Source organism: Canis lupus, chromosome 2, assembly GCF_003254725.2.
Source record: "Canis lupus dingo isolate Sandy chromosome 2, ASM325472v2, whole genome shotgun sequence".
Classification (NCBI taxonomy): Eukaryota; Metazoa; Chordata; class Mammalia; order Carnivora; family Canidae; genus Canis; species Canis lupus.
Genome location: NC_064244.1, coordinates 1,380,887 through 1,399,893, shown reverse-complemented (window position 1 = coordinate 1,399,893; position 19,007 = coordinate 1,380,887).

Below are 19,007 nucleotides of genomic sequence, written 5' to 3'. Positions count from 1 at the left end.
TGAAAAAATTGAAGTTTTTATTTTACCTTCATTAATACATTCTTTGATATACTTCTTTTCTTTATGTGGATCCAAAGTTCTGACCAAATCATTTTCCTTTTTTAAAAATTTATTTATTCATATGATAGAGAGAGAAAGAGTACAAGTGGAAGGAGGGGTAGAGGGAGAGAAAGAAGCAGACTCCATGCTGAGTGCAGAGCCCAATGGGAGGCTTGACATTAGACTTGATCTGGGGCTCTACCCCAGGACCATGAGATCATGACCTGAGCAGAAATCAGACACTTAACCCACTGAAAAAATTTTCTTTCTCTCTGAAGAACTTCTAATGTTTCTTGCAAGGTAGGTCTACTTGCAACAAATCCATCAATATTGGTTTTTCTGAGAAAGCATTTCTCCTTCACTTGAGGGTTAATTCCTCATTTTAGGTTGAGGATTTTCTTCTCTCAATACTTTAAATATTTCACTCCATTCTTTTCTTGCTTGCATGATGTCTGAGGAGTCAAATTATTCTTATCTTTGCTATTCAATAATTAAGGTGTTTTTTCCTCGGACTTCTTTCAAGATTTTTTCTTTATCTTTGATTTTCTCAAGTTTGAGTATAATAATATGCTTTAGTGTTGGGTTGTGTTTTGTGTTTTTCCCACTTATTCTATTTAGTGTTCCCTGACATTCCTGGGTCTGTGGTTTTACATCTGACATTAATTTTGGAAAAATCTCAGTCATTATCCCTTCAGATATTTAATTTCTTCCTTTCTGTTTTCTTTTCCTTTGGTATTGCTATTAAGCATATGTTACACTCTTTGTAGCTATCCCAATGTTCCTGAATAATCTGTTCTATTTTTTCCAGTCTTTTTTCTCCTGGCTTTTCAATTTTGGAAGTTTTTATTTTCATAGCCTCATGCTAAGCGATTTTTTCCTCATCATTCCTAGACTACTCATAAGCCCATCAAATGCATACTTTATTTATTTATTTATTCATGAGACACACACACACACACACACACAGAGAGAGAGAGAGAGAGAGAGAGGCAGAGACACAGGCAGAGGGAGAAGCAAGCTCCATGCAGGGAGCCTGAGACGGGACTCGATTCTGGGTCTCCAGGATCATGCCCTGGGCCGAAGGCCACGCTAAACACCATGCCACCTGGGTGCCACTTGGGCTGCCCCATACTTCATTTTTGTAACAGTGTTTTTGATTTCTAGCATTTCTTTTTTATTTTTCTTAGAATTTCCATCTCTCTGTTTCATTATCTGTGTACTTCATCCATTAAAACACCTAGGATAATAATCATAGTTTTAAAAATTACCGGTTTGATAATTCCAATATTTCTGCCATAACTATGGTTTTGATGCTTATTCTATCTTTTCATACTGTGTTTTTGCCATTAGAATGTCTTCGCATTTTTTGTTAAAAGTCGGGCATGATGTACTGGGTAAAAGGAATAGTAATAAGCAAGTAGTCCTTTAGTAATGGAGTGGTAAGGTGTGAGGGGAGGGAAAGCATTTTATAGTCCAATAATTAGATCTCAATCTTTTGATGGGCCTGTGTCTATAGACTGTGAACCTCTCAAGTGCTTCCCAGTTGTTTTAATGCCTCTTAGGTGGGACAGAATGATGAGAGTTGGCTGCTGTTGGGTATTCCCCTTCCCTCGGGTAGGTTAGACTCTGATAAAATCCTAGTAGGTTAGGGTCTTGTTGACTACTCTTTCCTGATAGCAGACCTGGTGAAGAATAGGTGCTCTGGCAAGTTTCAAAGTACTTCGTTTTCCTTTCTGCCTGCTGGAAGTTCAATGGAATTTTTCTCCAATATTAATTGTGAAGACCTGGTAGGATTAATGGAGCTGAAGCACACAGAATCATACAGGTCTCCCCATTTGGGTTCCTGTAGAATTTTTGGCTCGCCAATTTGCCCACATGGAGTCTCCAGCAATTTGTGCAATACAGTTTAGATTTTCCTACCTCAGCACTAGTTCCAGGAGAAGCTTCTGCTTGTCATCTCTGCTCTGGTAAATTTGTTTCTCTGTATCCACTCGACTGTCTCTCCAATCTTCAGGCCGCATTTTGTCTTGTGATTTTGCTTCTCAGAAATACCTAAGAAGGGGAATTGACTTTTTATTTATTTTATTTTTATTTTTCTAATAATAAATTTATTTTTTATTGGTGTTCAATTTGCCAACATACAGAATAACACCCAGTGCTCATCCCGTCAAGTGCCCCCTCAGTGCCCGCCACCCAGTCACCCCCACCCCCCCGCCCACCTCCCCTTCCACCACCCCTAGTTCCTTTCCCAGAGTTAGGAGTCTTTATGTTCCGTCTCCCTTTCTGATATTTCCCACACATTTCTTCTCCCTTCCCTTATATTCCCTTTCACTATTATTTATATTCCCCAAATGAATGAGAACATACAGTTTGTCCTTCTCCGATTGACTTACTTCACTCAGCATAATACCCTCCAGTTCCATCCACGACGAAGCAAATGGTGGGTATTTGTCATTTCTAATGGCTGAGTGATATTCCATTGTATACATAAACCACAGCTTCTTTATCGATTCATCTTTCGATGGACACCGAGGTTCCTTCCACAGTTTGGCTATCGTGGCCATTGCTGCTAGAAACATTGTGGTGCAGGTGTCCCGGCGTTTCATTGCATCTGTATCTTTGGGGTAAATCCCCAGCAGTGCAATTGCTGGGTCGTAGGGCAGGTCTATTTTAACTCTTTGAGGAACCTCCACCAGTTTTCCAGAGTGGCTGCACCAGTTCACATTCCCACCAACAGTGTAAGAGGGTTCCCCTTTCTCCGCATCCTCTCCAACATTTGTGGTTTCCTGCCTTGTTAATGTTCCCCATTCTCACTGGTGTGAGGTGGTATCTCATTGTAGTTTTGATTTGTATTTCCCTGATGGCAAGTGATGCAGAGCATTTTCTCATGTGCATGTTGGCCATGTCTATGTCTTCCTCTGTGAGATTTCTCTTCATGTCTTTTGCCCATTTCATGATTGGATTGTTTGTCTCTTTGGTGTTGAGTTTAAGAAGTTCTTTATAGATCTTGGAAACTAGCCCTTTATCTGATATGTCATTTGCAACTATCTTCTCCCATTCTGTAGGTTGTCTTTTAGTTTTGTTGACTGTATTCTTTGCTGTCAAAAGCTTCTTATCCTGATGAAGTCCCAATAGTTCATTTTTGCTTTTGTTTCTTTTGCCTTCATGGATGGATCTTGCAAGAAGTTACTGTGGCCGAGTTCCAAAAGGGTGTTGCCTGTGTTCTTCTCTAGGATTTTGATGGAATCTTGTCTCACATTTAGATCTTTCATCCATTTTGAGTTTATCTTTGTGTATGGTGAGAGGGAGTGGTCTAGTTTCATTCTTCTGCATGTGGATGTCCAATTTTCCCAGCACCATCTATTGAAGAGACTGTCTTTCTTCCAGTGGATAGTCTTTCCTCCTTTATCGAATATTAGTTGACCATAAAGTTCAGGGTCCACTTCTGGATTCTCTATTCTGTTCCATTGATCTATGTGTCTGTTTTTGTGCCAGTACCACACTGTCTTGATGACCACAGCTTTGTAGTACAACCTGAAATCTGGCATTGTGATGCCCCCAGCTATGGTTTTCTTTTTTAAAATTCCCCTGGCTATTCGGGGTCTTTTCTGATTCCACACAAATCTTGAAATAATTTGTTCTAACTCTCTGAAGAAAGTCCGTGGTATTTGATAGGGATTGCATTAAACGTGTATATTGCCCTGGGTAACATTGACATTTTCACAATATTAATTCTGCCAATGCATGAGCATGGAATATTTTTCCATCTCTTTGTGTCTTCCTCAATTTCTCTCAAAAGTGTTCTATAGTTTTTAGGGTATAGATCCTTTACCTCTTTGGTTAGGTTTATTCCTAGGTATCTTATGCTTTTCGGTGCAATTGTAAATGGGATTGACTCCTTAATTTCTCTTTCTTCAGTCTCATTTTTAGTGTATAGAAATGCCACTGACTTCTGGGCATTGATTTTGTATCCTGCCACGCTACCAAATTGCTGTATGAGTTCTAGCAATCTTGGGGTGGAGGCTTTTGGGTTTTCTATGTAGAGTATCATGTCATTGGTGAAGAGGGAGAGTTTGACTTCTTCTTTGCCGATTTGAATGCCTTTAATGTCTTTTTGTTGTCTGATTGCTGAGACTAGGACTTCCAGGACTATGTTGAATAGCAGTGGTGAGAGTGGACATCCCTGTCTTGTTCCTGATCTTAGGGGAAAGGCTCCCAGTGCTTCCCCTTTGAGAATGATATTTGCTGTGGGCTTTTCATAGATGGCTTTTAAGATGTTGAGGAATGTTCCCTCTATCCCTACACTCTGAAGAGTTTTGATCAGGAATGGATGCTCTATTTTGTCAAATGCTTTCTCTGCATCTAATGAGAGGGTCATATGTTTCTTGGTTTTTCTCTTGCTGATATGATGAATCACATTGATTGTTTTACGAGTGTTGAACCAGCCTTGTGTCCCGGGGATAAATCCCACTTGGTCATGGTGCATAATTTTCTTAATGTACTGTTGGATCTGATTGGCTAGTATCTTGTTGAGAATTTTTGCATCCATGGTCATCAGGGATATTGGTCTGTAATTCTCCTTTTTGGTGGGGTCTTTGTCTGGTTTTGGGATTAAGGTGATGCTGGCCTCATAGAACGAATTTGGAAGTACTCCATCTCTTTCTATCTTTCCAAACAGCTTTAGGAGAATAGGTATGGTTTCTTCTTTAAAAGTTTGATAGAATTCCCCTGGGAAGCCATCTGGCCCTGGACTCTTGTGTCTTGGGAGGTTTTTGATGACTGCTTTAATTTCCTCCCTGGTTATTGGCCTGTTCAGGTTCTCTATTTCTTCCTGTTCCAGTTTTGGTAGTTTGTGGCTTTCCAGGAATGCGTCCATTTCTTCTAGATTGCCTAATTTAGTGGCGTACAGCTGTTCATAATATGTTTTTAAAATCGTTTGTATTTCCTTGGTGTTGGTAGTGATCTCTCCTTTCTCATTCATGATTTTATTAATTTGAGTCTTTCCTCTCTTCTTTTTAATAAGGTTGGCTAATGGTTTATCTATCTTATTAATTCTTTCAAAGAACCAACTCCTGGTTCTGTTGATCTGTTCCACAGTTCTTCTGGTCTTGATTTCGTTGAGTTCTGCTCGAATCTTTATTAACTCTATTCTTCTGCTGGGTGTAGGATCTATTTGCTGTTTTTTCTCTAGCTCCTTTATGTGTAAGCTTAGCTTTTGTATTTGAGTTCTTTCCAGTGTTTGAATGGATGCTTGTATTGTGATGTATTTCCCCCTCAGGACTGCTTTTGCTGCATCCCAAAGATTTTGAACGGTTGTATCTTCATTCTCATTAGTTTCCATGAATATTTTAATTCTTCCTTAATTTCCTGGTTGACCCTTTCAACTTTTAGCAGGATGGTCCTTAACCTCCACGTGTTTGAGGTCCTTCCAAACTTCTTGTTGTGATTTAGTTCTAATTTCAAGGCATTATGGTCTGAGAATATGCAGGGGACGATCCCAATCTTTTGGTATCGGTTCAGACCCAATTTGTGACCCAGTATGTGGTCTATTCTGGAGAAAGTTCCATGTGCACTTGAGAAGAATGTGTATTCAGTTGAGTTTGGATGTAAAGTTCTGTAAATATCTATGAAATCCATCTGGTCCAGTGTATCATTTAAAGCTCTCGTTTCTTTGGAGATGTTGTGCTTAGAAGACCTATCGAGTATAGAAAGAGCTAGATTGAAGTCACCAAGTATATTATTATCTAAGTACTTCTTCACTTTGGTTATTAATTGATTTAAATATTTGGGAGTTCCCACATTCGGGGCATATATAGTGAGGATTGTTAAGTCCTCTTGTTGGCTAGATCCTTTAAGTATGATATAGGGTCCCTCTTCATCTCTCACTACAGTCTTCGGGGTAAATTTTAGTTTATTTGCTATAAGGATGGCTACCCCTGCTTTCTTTTGAGGACCATTTGAATGGTAAATGGTTCTCCAACCTTTTATTTTCAGGCTGTAGGTGTCCTTCTGTCTCAAATGAGTCTCTTGTAGACAGCAAATAGATGGGTCCTGCTTTTTTATCCAGTCTGAAACCCTGCGCCTTTTGATGGGGTCATTAAGCCCATTCACGTTCAGAGTTACTTTTGAGAGATATGAGTTTAGTGTCATCATGATATCTATTCAGTCCTTGTTTTTGTGGATTGTTCCACTGAACTTCTTCTTAAAGGGGAATTTTAAGAGTCCCCATAAAATTTCTTGCAGAGCTGGTTTGGAGGTCACATATTCTTTCAGTTCCTGCCTGTCTTGGAAGCTCTTTATCTCTCCTTCCATTTTGAATGAGAGCCTTGCTGGATAAAGTATTCTTGGTTGCATGTTCTTCTCATTTAGGACCCTGAATATATCCTGCCAGCCCTTTCTGGCCTGCCAGGTCTCTGTGGAGAGGTCTGCTGTTACCCTAATACTCCTCCCCAACAAAGTCAGGGATTTCTTGTCTCTTGCTGCTTTAAGGATCTTCTCTTTATCTTTGGAATTTGCAAGCTTAACTATTAGATGTCGAGGTGTTGAATGGTTTTTATTGATTTTAGGGGGGATCTCTCTATTTCCTGCATCTGAATGCCTGTTTCCCTTCCCAGATTAGGAAAGTTTTCAGCTAGAATTTGTTCAAATACATATTCTGGCCCTCTGTCCCTTTCGGCGCCCTCGGGAACCCCAATTAAACGTAGGTTTTTCTTCCTCAGGCTGTCGTTTATTTTCCTTAATCTGTCTTCATGGTCTTTTAATTGTTTGTCTCTTTTTTCCTCAGTTTCCCTCTTTGCCATCAACTTGTCTTCTATGTCACTCACTCGTTCTTCCACCTCGTTAACCCTCGTCGTTGGGACTTCTAGTTTGGAGCCGCGTAGCCCCCTCCGCACGGAGCCTCTTCCTCTGCTGGAGCCGCCCCCGAGCCCCCCCCGCCCCCGAGCTGCTCCCGCCCCGCAGCCCCTTCCGCGGAGCCGCCCCCGAGCCCCCCCGAGCTGCTCCGGGTCCCGCCGTGCGCGCTGCAGCCCTTAGGGAGCTCGGCGCACTCTCCCCGGGCGCAGGTGTCTGTTAGTGTCCCCGGGAGCCCGAGGGCATCCCCGCCCTCCTGGGTCCTGCTCCAACTCCCTGCGAGCCCCTTTCCGCCCAGGAAGGTCGGTGCAGCTCCTGCCCCTCCGGGACGGGGCTCTGCTGTCCTGGGGACACTCGCCCCGGCCTCAGCCCGGCTCCTCGCGGGCCCCTCCCCCTTGGAGGCCTTTTGTTTCTTTCTTTCTTTTTCCCCGTCTTCCTACCTTGATAGAAGCCGAACTCTCCTCACTGTAGCATTCCAGCTGGTCTCTCTTTAAATCTCAGGCCAAATTCATAGATTTTCAGGATAATTTGAAGGTTTTCTAGGTAATTTGGTGGGGACAGGTGACTTGGGGACCCCACTCTTCCGCAGTCTTGCCCCTCTCCGGGAATTGACTTTTTAGTTTGGTCAGCTTTTAACTTGTTAAGTTGCAGTGGCAACTTTTTAGTTCTTCACTTGTTAGACCAGAAACTGGAAGTCACTAGGTTTACATATTCATACATAAGAACAAATAGACAAAATATTGCATGAAACTGCACATTGCTCTGTGGTGGGGAGGAGGCCAAGTGACAGTTTTGGAAAATTAACAACATGTTTTAAAGCTGACATTTGATTCCATTATGGAGAGTCTAGTTAGGTGTGGATTTGCTTATATATTCGTATTCATGCACTGATATTTATATATATGTTTAAATTAACCTCACAAAGTGGCTTTACTACGATATTTTAAAATATAAAAACAGATCTGTGCCACTGAAATACATTAAAATCTAAGTATGTTATTTAAAAAGAGTCTAAGTTACATGAGCAATGTTAATTTAAAAATTCTAAAATTATTCCCATTTTCTTTCAGTATAGCTACAAGTCTCCTCTGAACTTTTTTTGAATATATAGTATGATGGAACTGACTGATGGTAGATGTGGAAATAAGCTGATTAAAATCTGGAGAGTTTGAGAAGGTGCCTGACCAACTCATTTGGGTGTGCTTGCAACGTTGTTTAGTATGCTGCTCAGGAAGGCAAAATTCACATGTAGTAGAATTGCTGACCTTGACTGGGAAGAAACTTCAAAAGAGTTAGAGCACTTACTCTTTATATTGTAGTTTTTTTCTCTGATTACACAAGTAATATATTCTTGTTATAATAAAATTCAAAAGAGCACAGAAATGTGTAGCATCAAAATGAATAGGCTCTTGTAATCTTTTTTCTGCCACTCACCACACCTTCATAACTTATGTGTATTCTTCCAAATTTTGTCACTATATGTTGTAGTAGTTACTATACTACTATGCATATTAATATATCATAAATACATTCTGGCACTAACTTTTTCACTAACCATATTTAGTACATTTTTTTTGGTTAGCCTATATAGATTATAAGTTCATTAAAAAATGCACTGCATCTTATCTCATTGTTTATAGTTTGCCATAGTTTATTTTACCAATTGCTTATTGTTGAATAACTGCACTGTTTCTAATTTTTCCACAGTTAGAAATAATGCTGAAAGGAATATCTTTGTGTACTTGTGAGAGAATTTCATTAGGAAAAATTCTGTAGGTAAAATTGCTGAGTTAAAGGATATGCATATTTTCAATTTTAATAACTAGTGACAGATTACCCTCCAAAAGGCTTGTACCAATTTGAACTTCTGTTTACCAGTTTGTTAGTGAACCCTGGTCATTGTCCATCTTCTAGAATCAATTAAATGTTTAAAAAGTTCTTATTGGTTTTTAAACTTCACGTATAAGAACAAATATACTTACATATATATGTAATAATACTATTAGTAAGGTCGAGCATTTTTTGACCTGCTTGTTTGTAATTGAAGCACTGTATTAATGGATGCAATTTCTCTTTTTTCTTAATTTTTTTTAATTTTTTAAATTTATGATAGTCACACAGAGAGAGAGAGGCAGAGACACAGGCAGAGGGAGAAGCAGGCTCCATGCACCGGGAGCCCGATGTGGGATTCGATCCCGGGTCTCCAGGATTGCGCCCTGGGCCAAAGGCAGGCGCCAAACCGTTGCGCCACCAAGGGATCCCAATGGATGCAATTTCTAGTTGAGTACTTTACTGATGAAGTTAGGTGACTTAAATTGAGTAGACAAGGTGATGGAATTCGTCTTGTTCTGGTTTTGGTTGCCTCTATCCTATAAGATGCCTGTAGCTGATGAGTCCCGTTGAAAACCATAACTAGATAAAGCTTTATTTATCTGATAATTTAAATAATACCAATACAGCATCCCCAAAGTTATGAAATCTTACTTCTGATGGTGTTGACAACATACTGAACATCTGGGAATATACAGTAAAAATTTAGTGTGACAGTCTTTAGACTACCAAAACAACCTGGATGTTGGGCTTATGTAGTTGGGTCACTTCTGTCTTCAAAATTCTTTATCCTCTTTCTGTATGTGCTTGTCCCTAAGGCTGTACTTTTCAATGTGCTTGTCAGGAATAAATGTATGTATTTCGTGTCTCCCCTCCCCACACTGGAATTCTTTTAAATTCCAGATTTATTTAAGATTATTACTTCCTGTCCAGATTGAATACCTATTGACATATTAGCGTTTTGAGAGGAAAACCGAGGTAGCCTATCCTCTTAGCTAGCCTTATTTCAGTTTCTGAATGTGGTTCCAGTACTGATAACCATTAGCTGCAATTGTTTGAAAGCTAATTGAAACCGGTAGAAGTTCCAGTGTATAGGGAGTCTGTCTTTCCTTGCCCTGAGGAGCTAAGGCTGCTTGTTCTATTTCTCCTTTTGTGCTCATCTTCACTTGCAACTGTGTACTCCTTTCTTCTCACAATATCCTCCTCAATCCTTTCCTAAAGAGCAAGGAAACTACATACTGTGGGCTCACTTTCCTGTCTCCACTTCATTGCTTCCACCTCATTTGTTCTTAATTTACATACTAAGATGAACATTCTCCTTGGATGTTTGTATGGGCCACTCTCTTTATATCCATATTAATACCCAATATTTTTACTCCCAGTCTCTTCCCCAGTTCTTATGTCTCATCTCACAACAATTCTGATTGCCCCACTAATCCATTCATTTGATCATTTCCCCTCCCTATAATGAGCTCTTATACTTTTAGAACTCCAGAGTAACCTTCTCCTCCCTCAAAGTTATTCAAAAGCCCCTTCCCACTGAAGCATATTCAAATAAAGAGGATCTGAGGAAGACATTGGGCCCCTAACCCTCAGCCACCTTTCTCTACATCTGTTCATAGACCTCTTGGCATGTTGAGTCATTCCTGTTTCTTATCATGTACTTTTGCACTCCAAGTACCTTTTTTTGAACTGATTCATTTGTTCATGGCTTTGTTCATTCCTAAGATATTTATTAAGTTCTCAAATAAGGCAACACTAAATGACCCTTGGGATGGAGGGTAGCAGTAGAGGAGGGAGGGGGAAAAGTTTTCTCTCCTTTCTTTAAAGAATTTACTGTTTAGACAGAGACCCAGGCATTTATTTGCAGAAAAGTTGATACTGCATATGATTAAGTGACAAATGTTTGGTACAAGTTGGTACAAGCAATATGTGCCTTGAATGTCAAAGGAGAGAGTAAATTTCTTTTGACGGGAGGATGGGGTTGGGAGGTAGGTATAAAGAAGCTGGCCTTGAAGAACGGATAAGATTTGAGAGGCAGGGGAGGGTGAGGGAATTCTACAAAGGAGGAAGGAAATGTGTAGGTAGACACAGCCCTGATGGGATGGACGGGCTGTGTGGACACACAAACCACCTTTGAGAGGGCAGCAATAATTCATTTGAGGTGAACATATTTATATATGTCAATATACAAATATATCCTTATTTGGGGAAACATTGGATTAAAATATTAGTACTTTTTATCAGACTGGTGATAAAGTAACCTTTGAGAACAAGTCATTATATAAAAAAAGAAAAAAACCAAGATCAGTAAAACCTATAAGGAGTCTTAGAATAATTGCAGTTTAAAGTATCCTGGAATTATTTCCATGCTCAGAATCAATTTTTTTTATTTGAAAAAATTTGGTAAAGGCCAAATTACTTCTTTTTCCCTCCACTATATTACAAGCCATCATCCCCTCTTAGGCCACTTGGAATTTTTTCACAAAACTTGGCAAATGAGCCATGGAGTCTAACAAACATAAGATTCCATGAGTTGAGGAATATTAATACAACTCAGAATTTTGGGCAAAATGTTGGACAAAATATTATTTGTGTGTAGGATGGAACTAAGAGGATGTTCTTACAGTGTGTTTCTATGTACTGTATGCTCTACTTAAGTAGCTGATCTCTTACTGGTTTTATGTACAATTTGCAGCATTGATTGTGTTTATTTTTCTTACATCTAAGTTTTTCTTACGTCTGAATTACATATTTCTTTGCATTTACCATGATTTCTCAGTGAAAGTTCATGATTTCCCAAGTCCTTTATCCACCCTTTCTCTCTTTCCTCTTACCTCCACCCCCTGGGCCTAATTATGAAACAACTTCAAATAAATACAAATTTTTAAACAAAAAAACATTCTGCTTCCTGTGAACAATTGACTAGTTTTTTTTCCTCTTTTCTCTTCAAGAGTTCTAATTCACTTGGAGTGCTGTGTAGTTGGCTAGGCCTGAGATTTCTGGGAGCTGTAATTGTGTCTCATTAATTCTTACAGTAATGGAGGGTAACTATAAGGAACATGCAATTAGTGGTTTGGTCAATGAACAGAGCAGTTAATCAGCAGACAAAGGATGGGGCTCAGAGCCCATTAGGCTGGAAGGAAGTGTTAGTGCGGTCCCAGGCTCCCGGAATGCACTTGGACATGCCTGCCCATTGGACAGCCTCAGAGCACTATGTTTGTCTTTTTGCTAAACTAGCTCTTTTTTTTTTTTTTAATTGGTGTGGTATGTGTTTATTCAAACACTTGAGAGATTCCCAAGTATCCTGCTATAGTACACCATGCATTTTTCTCACCTCATGTTAACTGGCATGTTTTTTTTTTCCCTCCCATTGCACAAATAAATGCCAAATACACAACAAAAAAGCAAAAACAAGCCCCAAACCGACCAACCAGCCCTCAACAATAAAAAAGAAAGAAAAAAAGCACAATACTGCTTTAGTGAAGCATATTAGAGATAAAGTTCCTTAGCTGACCCCTCTGTCATCAGAAAATAAATGAATGCAGAGACCAGTAATGTTTAAATAAGCCTTTGTGTTGTCACTCAGTCATAGCCTCCATATTCATCTCTATAAAGTGGACCTTTATACTTTTGAATGGAGGTGCTTTAAATACATGTAAATATATGCAGATAAGCATATGAATCTTAAAATGTTGCAGACCTTATAGCTACAAGTAACCTGAATTGTGTGTTTTCTGTGAGAAAGTCTTGTCAAACTATTCTAAGGCTTCGAATACAAAAGTTAGTAACCTAGCAGAATAGGATTATTTTCTCTGAGCAACGTGGACCATAGCACCCTTGCCTAGAAAAACCATATGAAGGTTAGAGATGGAATTCTATGAAATTCTGTAAATGTGAAGTGATGATTATATAAGAAAATGGATTTATCAATAATACATTGCCCTGGGGTAATTCTGAACTCAAGCAAACAGTTCTTCAAATAGAATGACATCTCTACTCCTAAGTAAAGCATACATTTGGAATAAAGAAGGAATGATTACATTTGCTTTTTAAAAATGAAACTAACTTAATAATTAACCTATTTCTTGAGTCAAGTGCAGGCCTGAAAATAAAGGTAGGGTTTTCTTCTTTCTCCAAACATGTCTGCTGTTTTATCTTCCAGGGATTTACATTGGAAATGAAGAAATGTTCAAAAAATGAATTCTCTTAGGTATTATATTAGAGATTCAGCTATTTTTGAATAATTAGCTTCATTTGTTAAATATTTGAAATATTTTCTACTCTGAGGTAAAGAGTAGCATAGTGGAAGATGAGAGTTACAAATGATATGCATTTTTCAGAAGAATCCTTATCAATTAATAAGAAACAGTAGGCCCATTCCATCTCCTATTTCTCTTACTTAGAGTTTCTTTTCTAAAGAGATATTATTTTTTATTCAAAGCATCAGAGAATTTCCTATTTCCTTGAGTGACATGCTGTGCGTTGTTTCAGAAATGGGAAGGCTGTGGCGGCAGGAGGGAAGGAAGGCAGCACTCATCTCAGCTCTGTGTTTAGCTGACTCTGAGCAGCTGGCTAGCTGTGGACAGCCAACAGTTACCTTCTGAGACTCAGTTTCCTCATCTGTAAAATGAGGATTTCTAATCTAGGTGATCTCCAAGGGTCCTTTTAACTGTGCTCTTTTTGACTGTTTTTCGGACAGTGAAGCAATTTCAAATGTTATTTGTGACTTGCAATTTAAACATAGGATTTACAAGCCATGGAAAGCGAGATTGCTGTGGGCTGTGGCATTGTTAAAGGCTGATATTAATTGTGAAAGGGCTTTCTCTCTGATCACTTTTTCCTCTCTTGTCCTGATTTGCTTAATTGCTGACAGTCTACCTTATTTCCTAGTGAATAAGACTCCTTCATCTTCTGGAGATTGTTTTAATTACCTTGGTCTTTTAGATAGCATATTGCCTGCCGGCTTGCATCTGCCAGGGGTCTCTGCCGGGCTAGTTTTTCATGCAGTGTTTTCATGCATCGGGAACAAGTTGACTTCAGACTGTCTCTAAGACTGATAGGATTTTGTTGTTGTTGCTGTGCATTGCTTTATAAAGCAATCTGATTATGGGATACACCTTAGAAACAAAAATGTGTTTAGTTTCTCATCAGACTGGTTTGGTTTCATCTCACCGCCTTGCCCCATTCAGGAATAGAGTTGTTCCTATACAGGGTGGCTGTACCACCTCCTGGCTGGAATTTCTGGTTATGTTCAGCCCTATGGTCAACTTTATCCTTTTGGTTCTCAGGTCTTAATATGAGCCCTCCTCTTCCTCCAATGTGAATTTGGAATAAAGAAGGAATAATAAAGAAGCCTTTAATAACCTTTCACTTTCTTAGGGATCTTTTCTTCTTTTTAATTATACAAGGCAAGAAAGTCTTTCCATTTTTTTCTGCAAAGATTTTCTTCAGGTTTAGTATAACCTTTAAAGAACACCTGAGGAGCACCTGGGTGGCTCAGTTTGTTGAGCAGTCTCCTCTTGGTTTCAGCTGGGCTCATGATCTCAGGTGGTAGGACCAAGCTCTGCATGGGGCTTGGGATTCTCTCTCTCCCTCTCCCTCTACCCCTCCTCATGCTGCCCCCACCCAGGGCTTGCCTACTCTCTCTCTCACATAAAACACAAATAAATCTTAAAGAATACCTGAAAAATCAATAAATGTTAAATATATTTATTATTGATTTACAGCTCAGTCAGAAACTCTCATGCCAACATGGGCCAAGCAGATAAGGTGGGGGTAGAGTACAGCCCTCAAGAGTACTGGCCTCTGCTCCAGAGGGTGGCCTGTACTAGGTCCAGCCAATTATTGTCATATAGGAAGGTGGCCTAGTATTTCCAGAGCTTATGATTTTTAAGCAGAATTTAGAACTATAGATATTATGTGAACTCTCCTAATTTTTAAATTCTAGCTCATAAAAATCTATACACTGATCTGGCCAAATAAATTACATCTATGTCCAGATCAGTCATTGAGCTGCCAGTTTATCTCAGCACAAGGCACTAGCAGGGCCTTGGACTATTATTTTGTTAAGGAGTAGATGGGGGAGCTGAGTTATCTAGTTATTCCCTGTCCTTCAAGATTCAAATGCTCAAGGTGCATTTAGATCTGTTTTACTGGGGATCCCTGGGTGGCTCAGTGGTTTGGCGCCAGCCTTTGACCCAGGGTGTGATCCTGGGGAGGCGGGATCGAGTCCCGCGTCGGTCTCCCTGCGTGGAGCCTGCTTTTCCCTCTGCCTGTGTCTCTGCCTCTCTGTGTCTGTGTCTATCATGAATAAATAAAAATAAAATAAGAGTCTAGATCTGTTTTACTGATTAAATAAATCAATTTGGTTGAATCTTGTGAAGAAATTTGAATACTTCCCTGGAAGGAACATGCTTTTTCATGTATTTTGGTGGAACTTCTCTTTTACTGTGAATACCCTATCATGGATACCTGACTTCATGTTAAATACTGGGGCAGATGATTTTAGAGAGCTCCCAACTGACACCCAGCAACTTAATTTTCCAAGAATTTATTAAATGACTGTTATACATTAAGCACTGTCTAGGTTGTGGTTATGTTATTCAGTTTCATAGGTGCTTGCAATGGACTGAGTGTGTCCTCTCCACTCCCCATTTATAATGTTGAAATTGTAACTTCCAATAAGATGGTATTACGAGCGGGAGACTTTGGGTGGTGATTCACCCGCATGAGGGGGATTAATGACCTTATGAAAGGAAACCTAGACAGCCCTCTTTGTACCATGAAAATACAAGGAAGAAGTCAGCAATTTATAACATGGAGGGGCGCTCTCACCAGAACCAGACCGTACTGGAATCCTGATCTCGGACAGCCAGCCTCCAGGACTATGAGAAGTACATTTAAATTGTTCCTAAGCCACCCAGTCTATGGTACTTTGTAATAGTAGTCTAAGCTGACTAAAACTAAATTATTTAGGTTCTAGTACCTTAGCAGCCTATGTAAGCAAACCAGAACCAGCGGCCTATGTAAGGAAACCAAAACCCAGCCACTTGGAATTTGCCTCCTCAGCTGTTACCTAACCTAGTCAAGTTCCTTGTTATGCAAATAAGGAAAGCAACCCTGCATCAGCCAATTCATGTTTGCCTGGCATAACTTTTGTTCATGCTAACCTTGGGCTATAAAACTGTAGCTTCATATTGCTCTTCACAGCTCTTTTGTTTTGTTGATTGGATGATTTCTAATTCACGGAATTGCTTAAAAAAAAAAAAAAGCCATCTAAATCCAAAAATTAAGTTTCTGTGGTATTTTCTAACACTCTTTTGAAATGACTTTTTAAAAAAGATTTTATTTATTTGAGAGAGAGTGGAGGGGGGTGAGGAGCAGAGGCAGAAGGAGAAGCAGGATCTCCACTGAGCAGGGAGCCCAATGAAGGGCTTGATCCCAGGACCCTGGGATTGTGACTGGCCGAAGGCAGAACCACCCAGGTACCCCTGAAATGAATTTGAGTAGCTTTCTTTTAGAGGTCTAAACATCACTGATCAAAATCTTCTGTGACATTGCAAGTCCTAGAGAAAATAAGACATGCACATATGATTTTTTATTACCTAATAAAACTTAAAGGAACTCTGGTTATATTAAGATCCTTCTGTCATGAGATTTTGGGTAGGGAGAGGAGGCAGAAATTGAGTTCTGACATTATTTCTCAGAAAGGTCATTCATTAAGTTTACTCTTTCTATGATATTCCCAATAAACTGATTTGGAAGTTATCAAATGGAAATGGATTATTATCTTAGAGAAGATGCCTTTATGACCAATGTGATAATCAGAATGCTGCTTAGATTGCCAAAGAGGGCAGAGGGTGAGTTATAGCAGAAACACCTGAAGAAGGACAGTTACAGATTAGAGCACTCATTCTGGGCTGGTAGTTCATACTAGTGGTATGCCAGATGCTCCCTCACACTGGAGTGGAGCACAGCATTCTCAGCAAGAATTGATTAAAGAAGAGTGCTATTGAAGGATATACTGTGTAGTTTTAATTTGTGTAGAAAGAAAACATGAAATCTGGAGCTTTGCAACGGGTCCCAAGAAGTAGAATTTTGGAGTTAATTTAACTGTAGGGGAAGAAAGGAACAGAAGATTTTGGAAACATGGGTCTGCCAGGTGAAATTCAGTCCTAGGGCAAGATATGTCAAGGTTTCCCCTGACATTTCCTCTTATCTGCTGCCAATGGCACGTTTGTTTCAGATTGGGATGTTGGTGGTGGAGGGTTCCATATTCATGTGCAGTGTGGGGCTTGTGAGAGCTGGATCTGCAACTCTACTGTCAGGAGAAGGTTGCTATAACTTGTGCCAATTATCCTCAAAACCAGCCTAGATCCAGCTTTCTTCCTTCTTCTGCCCTACCATGCCTCTTTTCCACTTCCCTTGCTTGTCCTAAAATCTTTTAGGCCCCAGGCCCACAGCATCATAGTACTGATTAATACCAGAAATTCATAAAAACATTTTTTTAGTTTCTTGTGGGAGGAGTTTTTGTTTTGTTTTGAAAGTGTAAACTAAATGGGAAGAGATCTTCAATTTTTAGATTAGTAGAATTGGGATTTGCTTATTTCTTTAATTCTGAGGAGCTGGATAAGACAACAGTGTGCAAAATCAAGTAACATGCAAAGATGGTGAAGCTGTTCTTTAACTATGCCAGGATTTACGGCCAATAAGGCACTTAAATGTCAGATATTTTTTCACCTTTAATCCTCATTCTACCTTGTGATGTTCTCATGTCTTATGTAGAAACCAAGACTTGTCACAGAATATTAAGAATTAGGTTGCAAGTTCAACATCTCCTTGACTCCATGGTGCATTTTGTTAACCCTCCCTGCAAAAGTGTCTGGTCTGTGATCTCAAAGTTTATCTAGACTGACTTTCAAGGAGTGCATGATAGACAATTACCCTCAGAATAACAAAGCCACTTTCTATTTTAGAACACCTATTATTAAAGAAATTGAAGCTTTTGTTAGATACTCATTTGCACAGGTCAGAATAAGTGTAGAGAATTCCCTCAGTGTATTCTCTCAGGGAGGTCTTTCTCCCTAAAGGTCTTGAAGAGCAGAAAAAATGGAAGGCAGGATTTATGTTTCATTTGGACAAGTGGTCACATACTGTGTATGATTGTGCAGTTGGATTGCCAAGGGCCTCCTGCCACTTCCAAAATAATTCTGTCACCATGATGACACATTATTAGTCATTTTCACAATTAGAAATTCATCCCTTTGAGTTAAATTAATCTCTAGAACTCCCTTGAAGGTCTACAAGTGGTAGAAGTCTCGCTAAAATAACATATTAAAACTTTAGCCTGAATGATTTGATATTAGCAAATTCTTGAAATAACAGGAAAAAGACAAATATATAAAAAGTGTTAAACAGTGATTAAATAGTAAAAAAAAAGTAAAATTGTAAATAGTAAAATTTGTAAATAGTTAAAAATGTAAATAGTTTAACGCTAGAAAATGAATGAAAACATGGGATGGGATTTGGGAAAAGAGGGAGAAGCAGAAGCAAGGTGTGAACATGGTGGTAAGCTGATAGAGTACAGGACATTGAAAGGGGCAGGGAGGTGAAGAAAGGGAGGGTGAGACAGCTATGACCTGCTACAGAGGTTAAATTCAGCTAGATGCCCTCTCTGTTATCACAGCAGAAATAAGGCAGAAATATGCCCATTACAGGCACTTTTGGTTTCATTGTCTTAAGGCACATAGAGCTTTACTTTATTTAAACTTACACATTTCAGACAAAGGTGATCACAAACTTAAAGAAATGAGAGAAAGAAAGAAATGTGATACTAAAAGCAGAGAAACAAAAATTCTAAACTTCTTTCTTTGTAAAACATGAAAGTTTTTTGGATTTACCAAAAAAACCCAGTTCTGGAAAAATCAACTACAATGGGTCATTCAATGTGAAGTTTATGTGTACCTCCAGCAGATGGTCATCTAGCTTCCTGGATTTCCTGTATATACTGTTTAAATTGAAAATGGTGGAAAGAGTAAATTATGTGACAGTGAAAACTTCCTTACCATTTTAGAGCTAGTATAGAAACAGGCCAAATAATAAATGTATAAAAGGCACATGTCCCTGAGAAGAGCCAAAGCAACTATGAAGGGACCCATAAGAGGAAGGTTTAGAAAGAACATGGATACAGACTTGTGGGATCATGTAAACCTGATCTTTGGAAGATGTGTCACGATAGCCGTAGGCATGTAGTGGTTAAAGGAACATGATTGATTAAAATGGAGAGA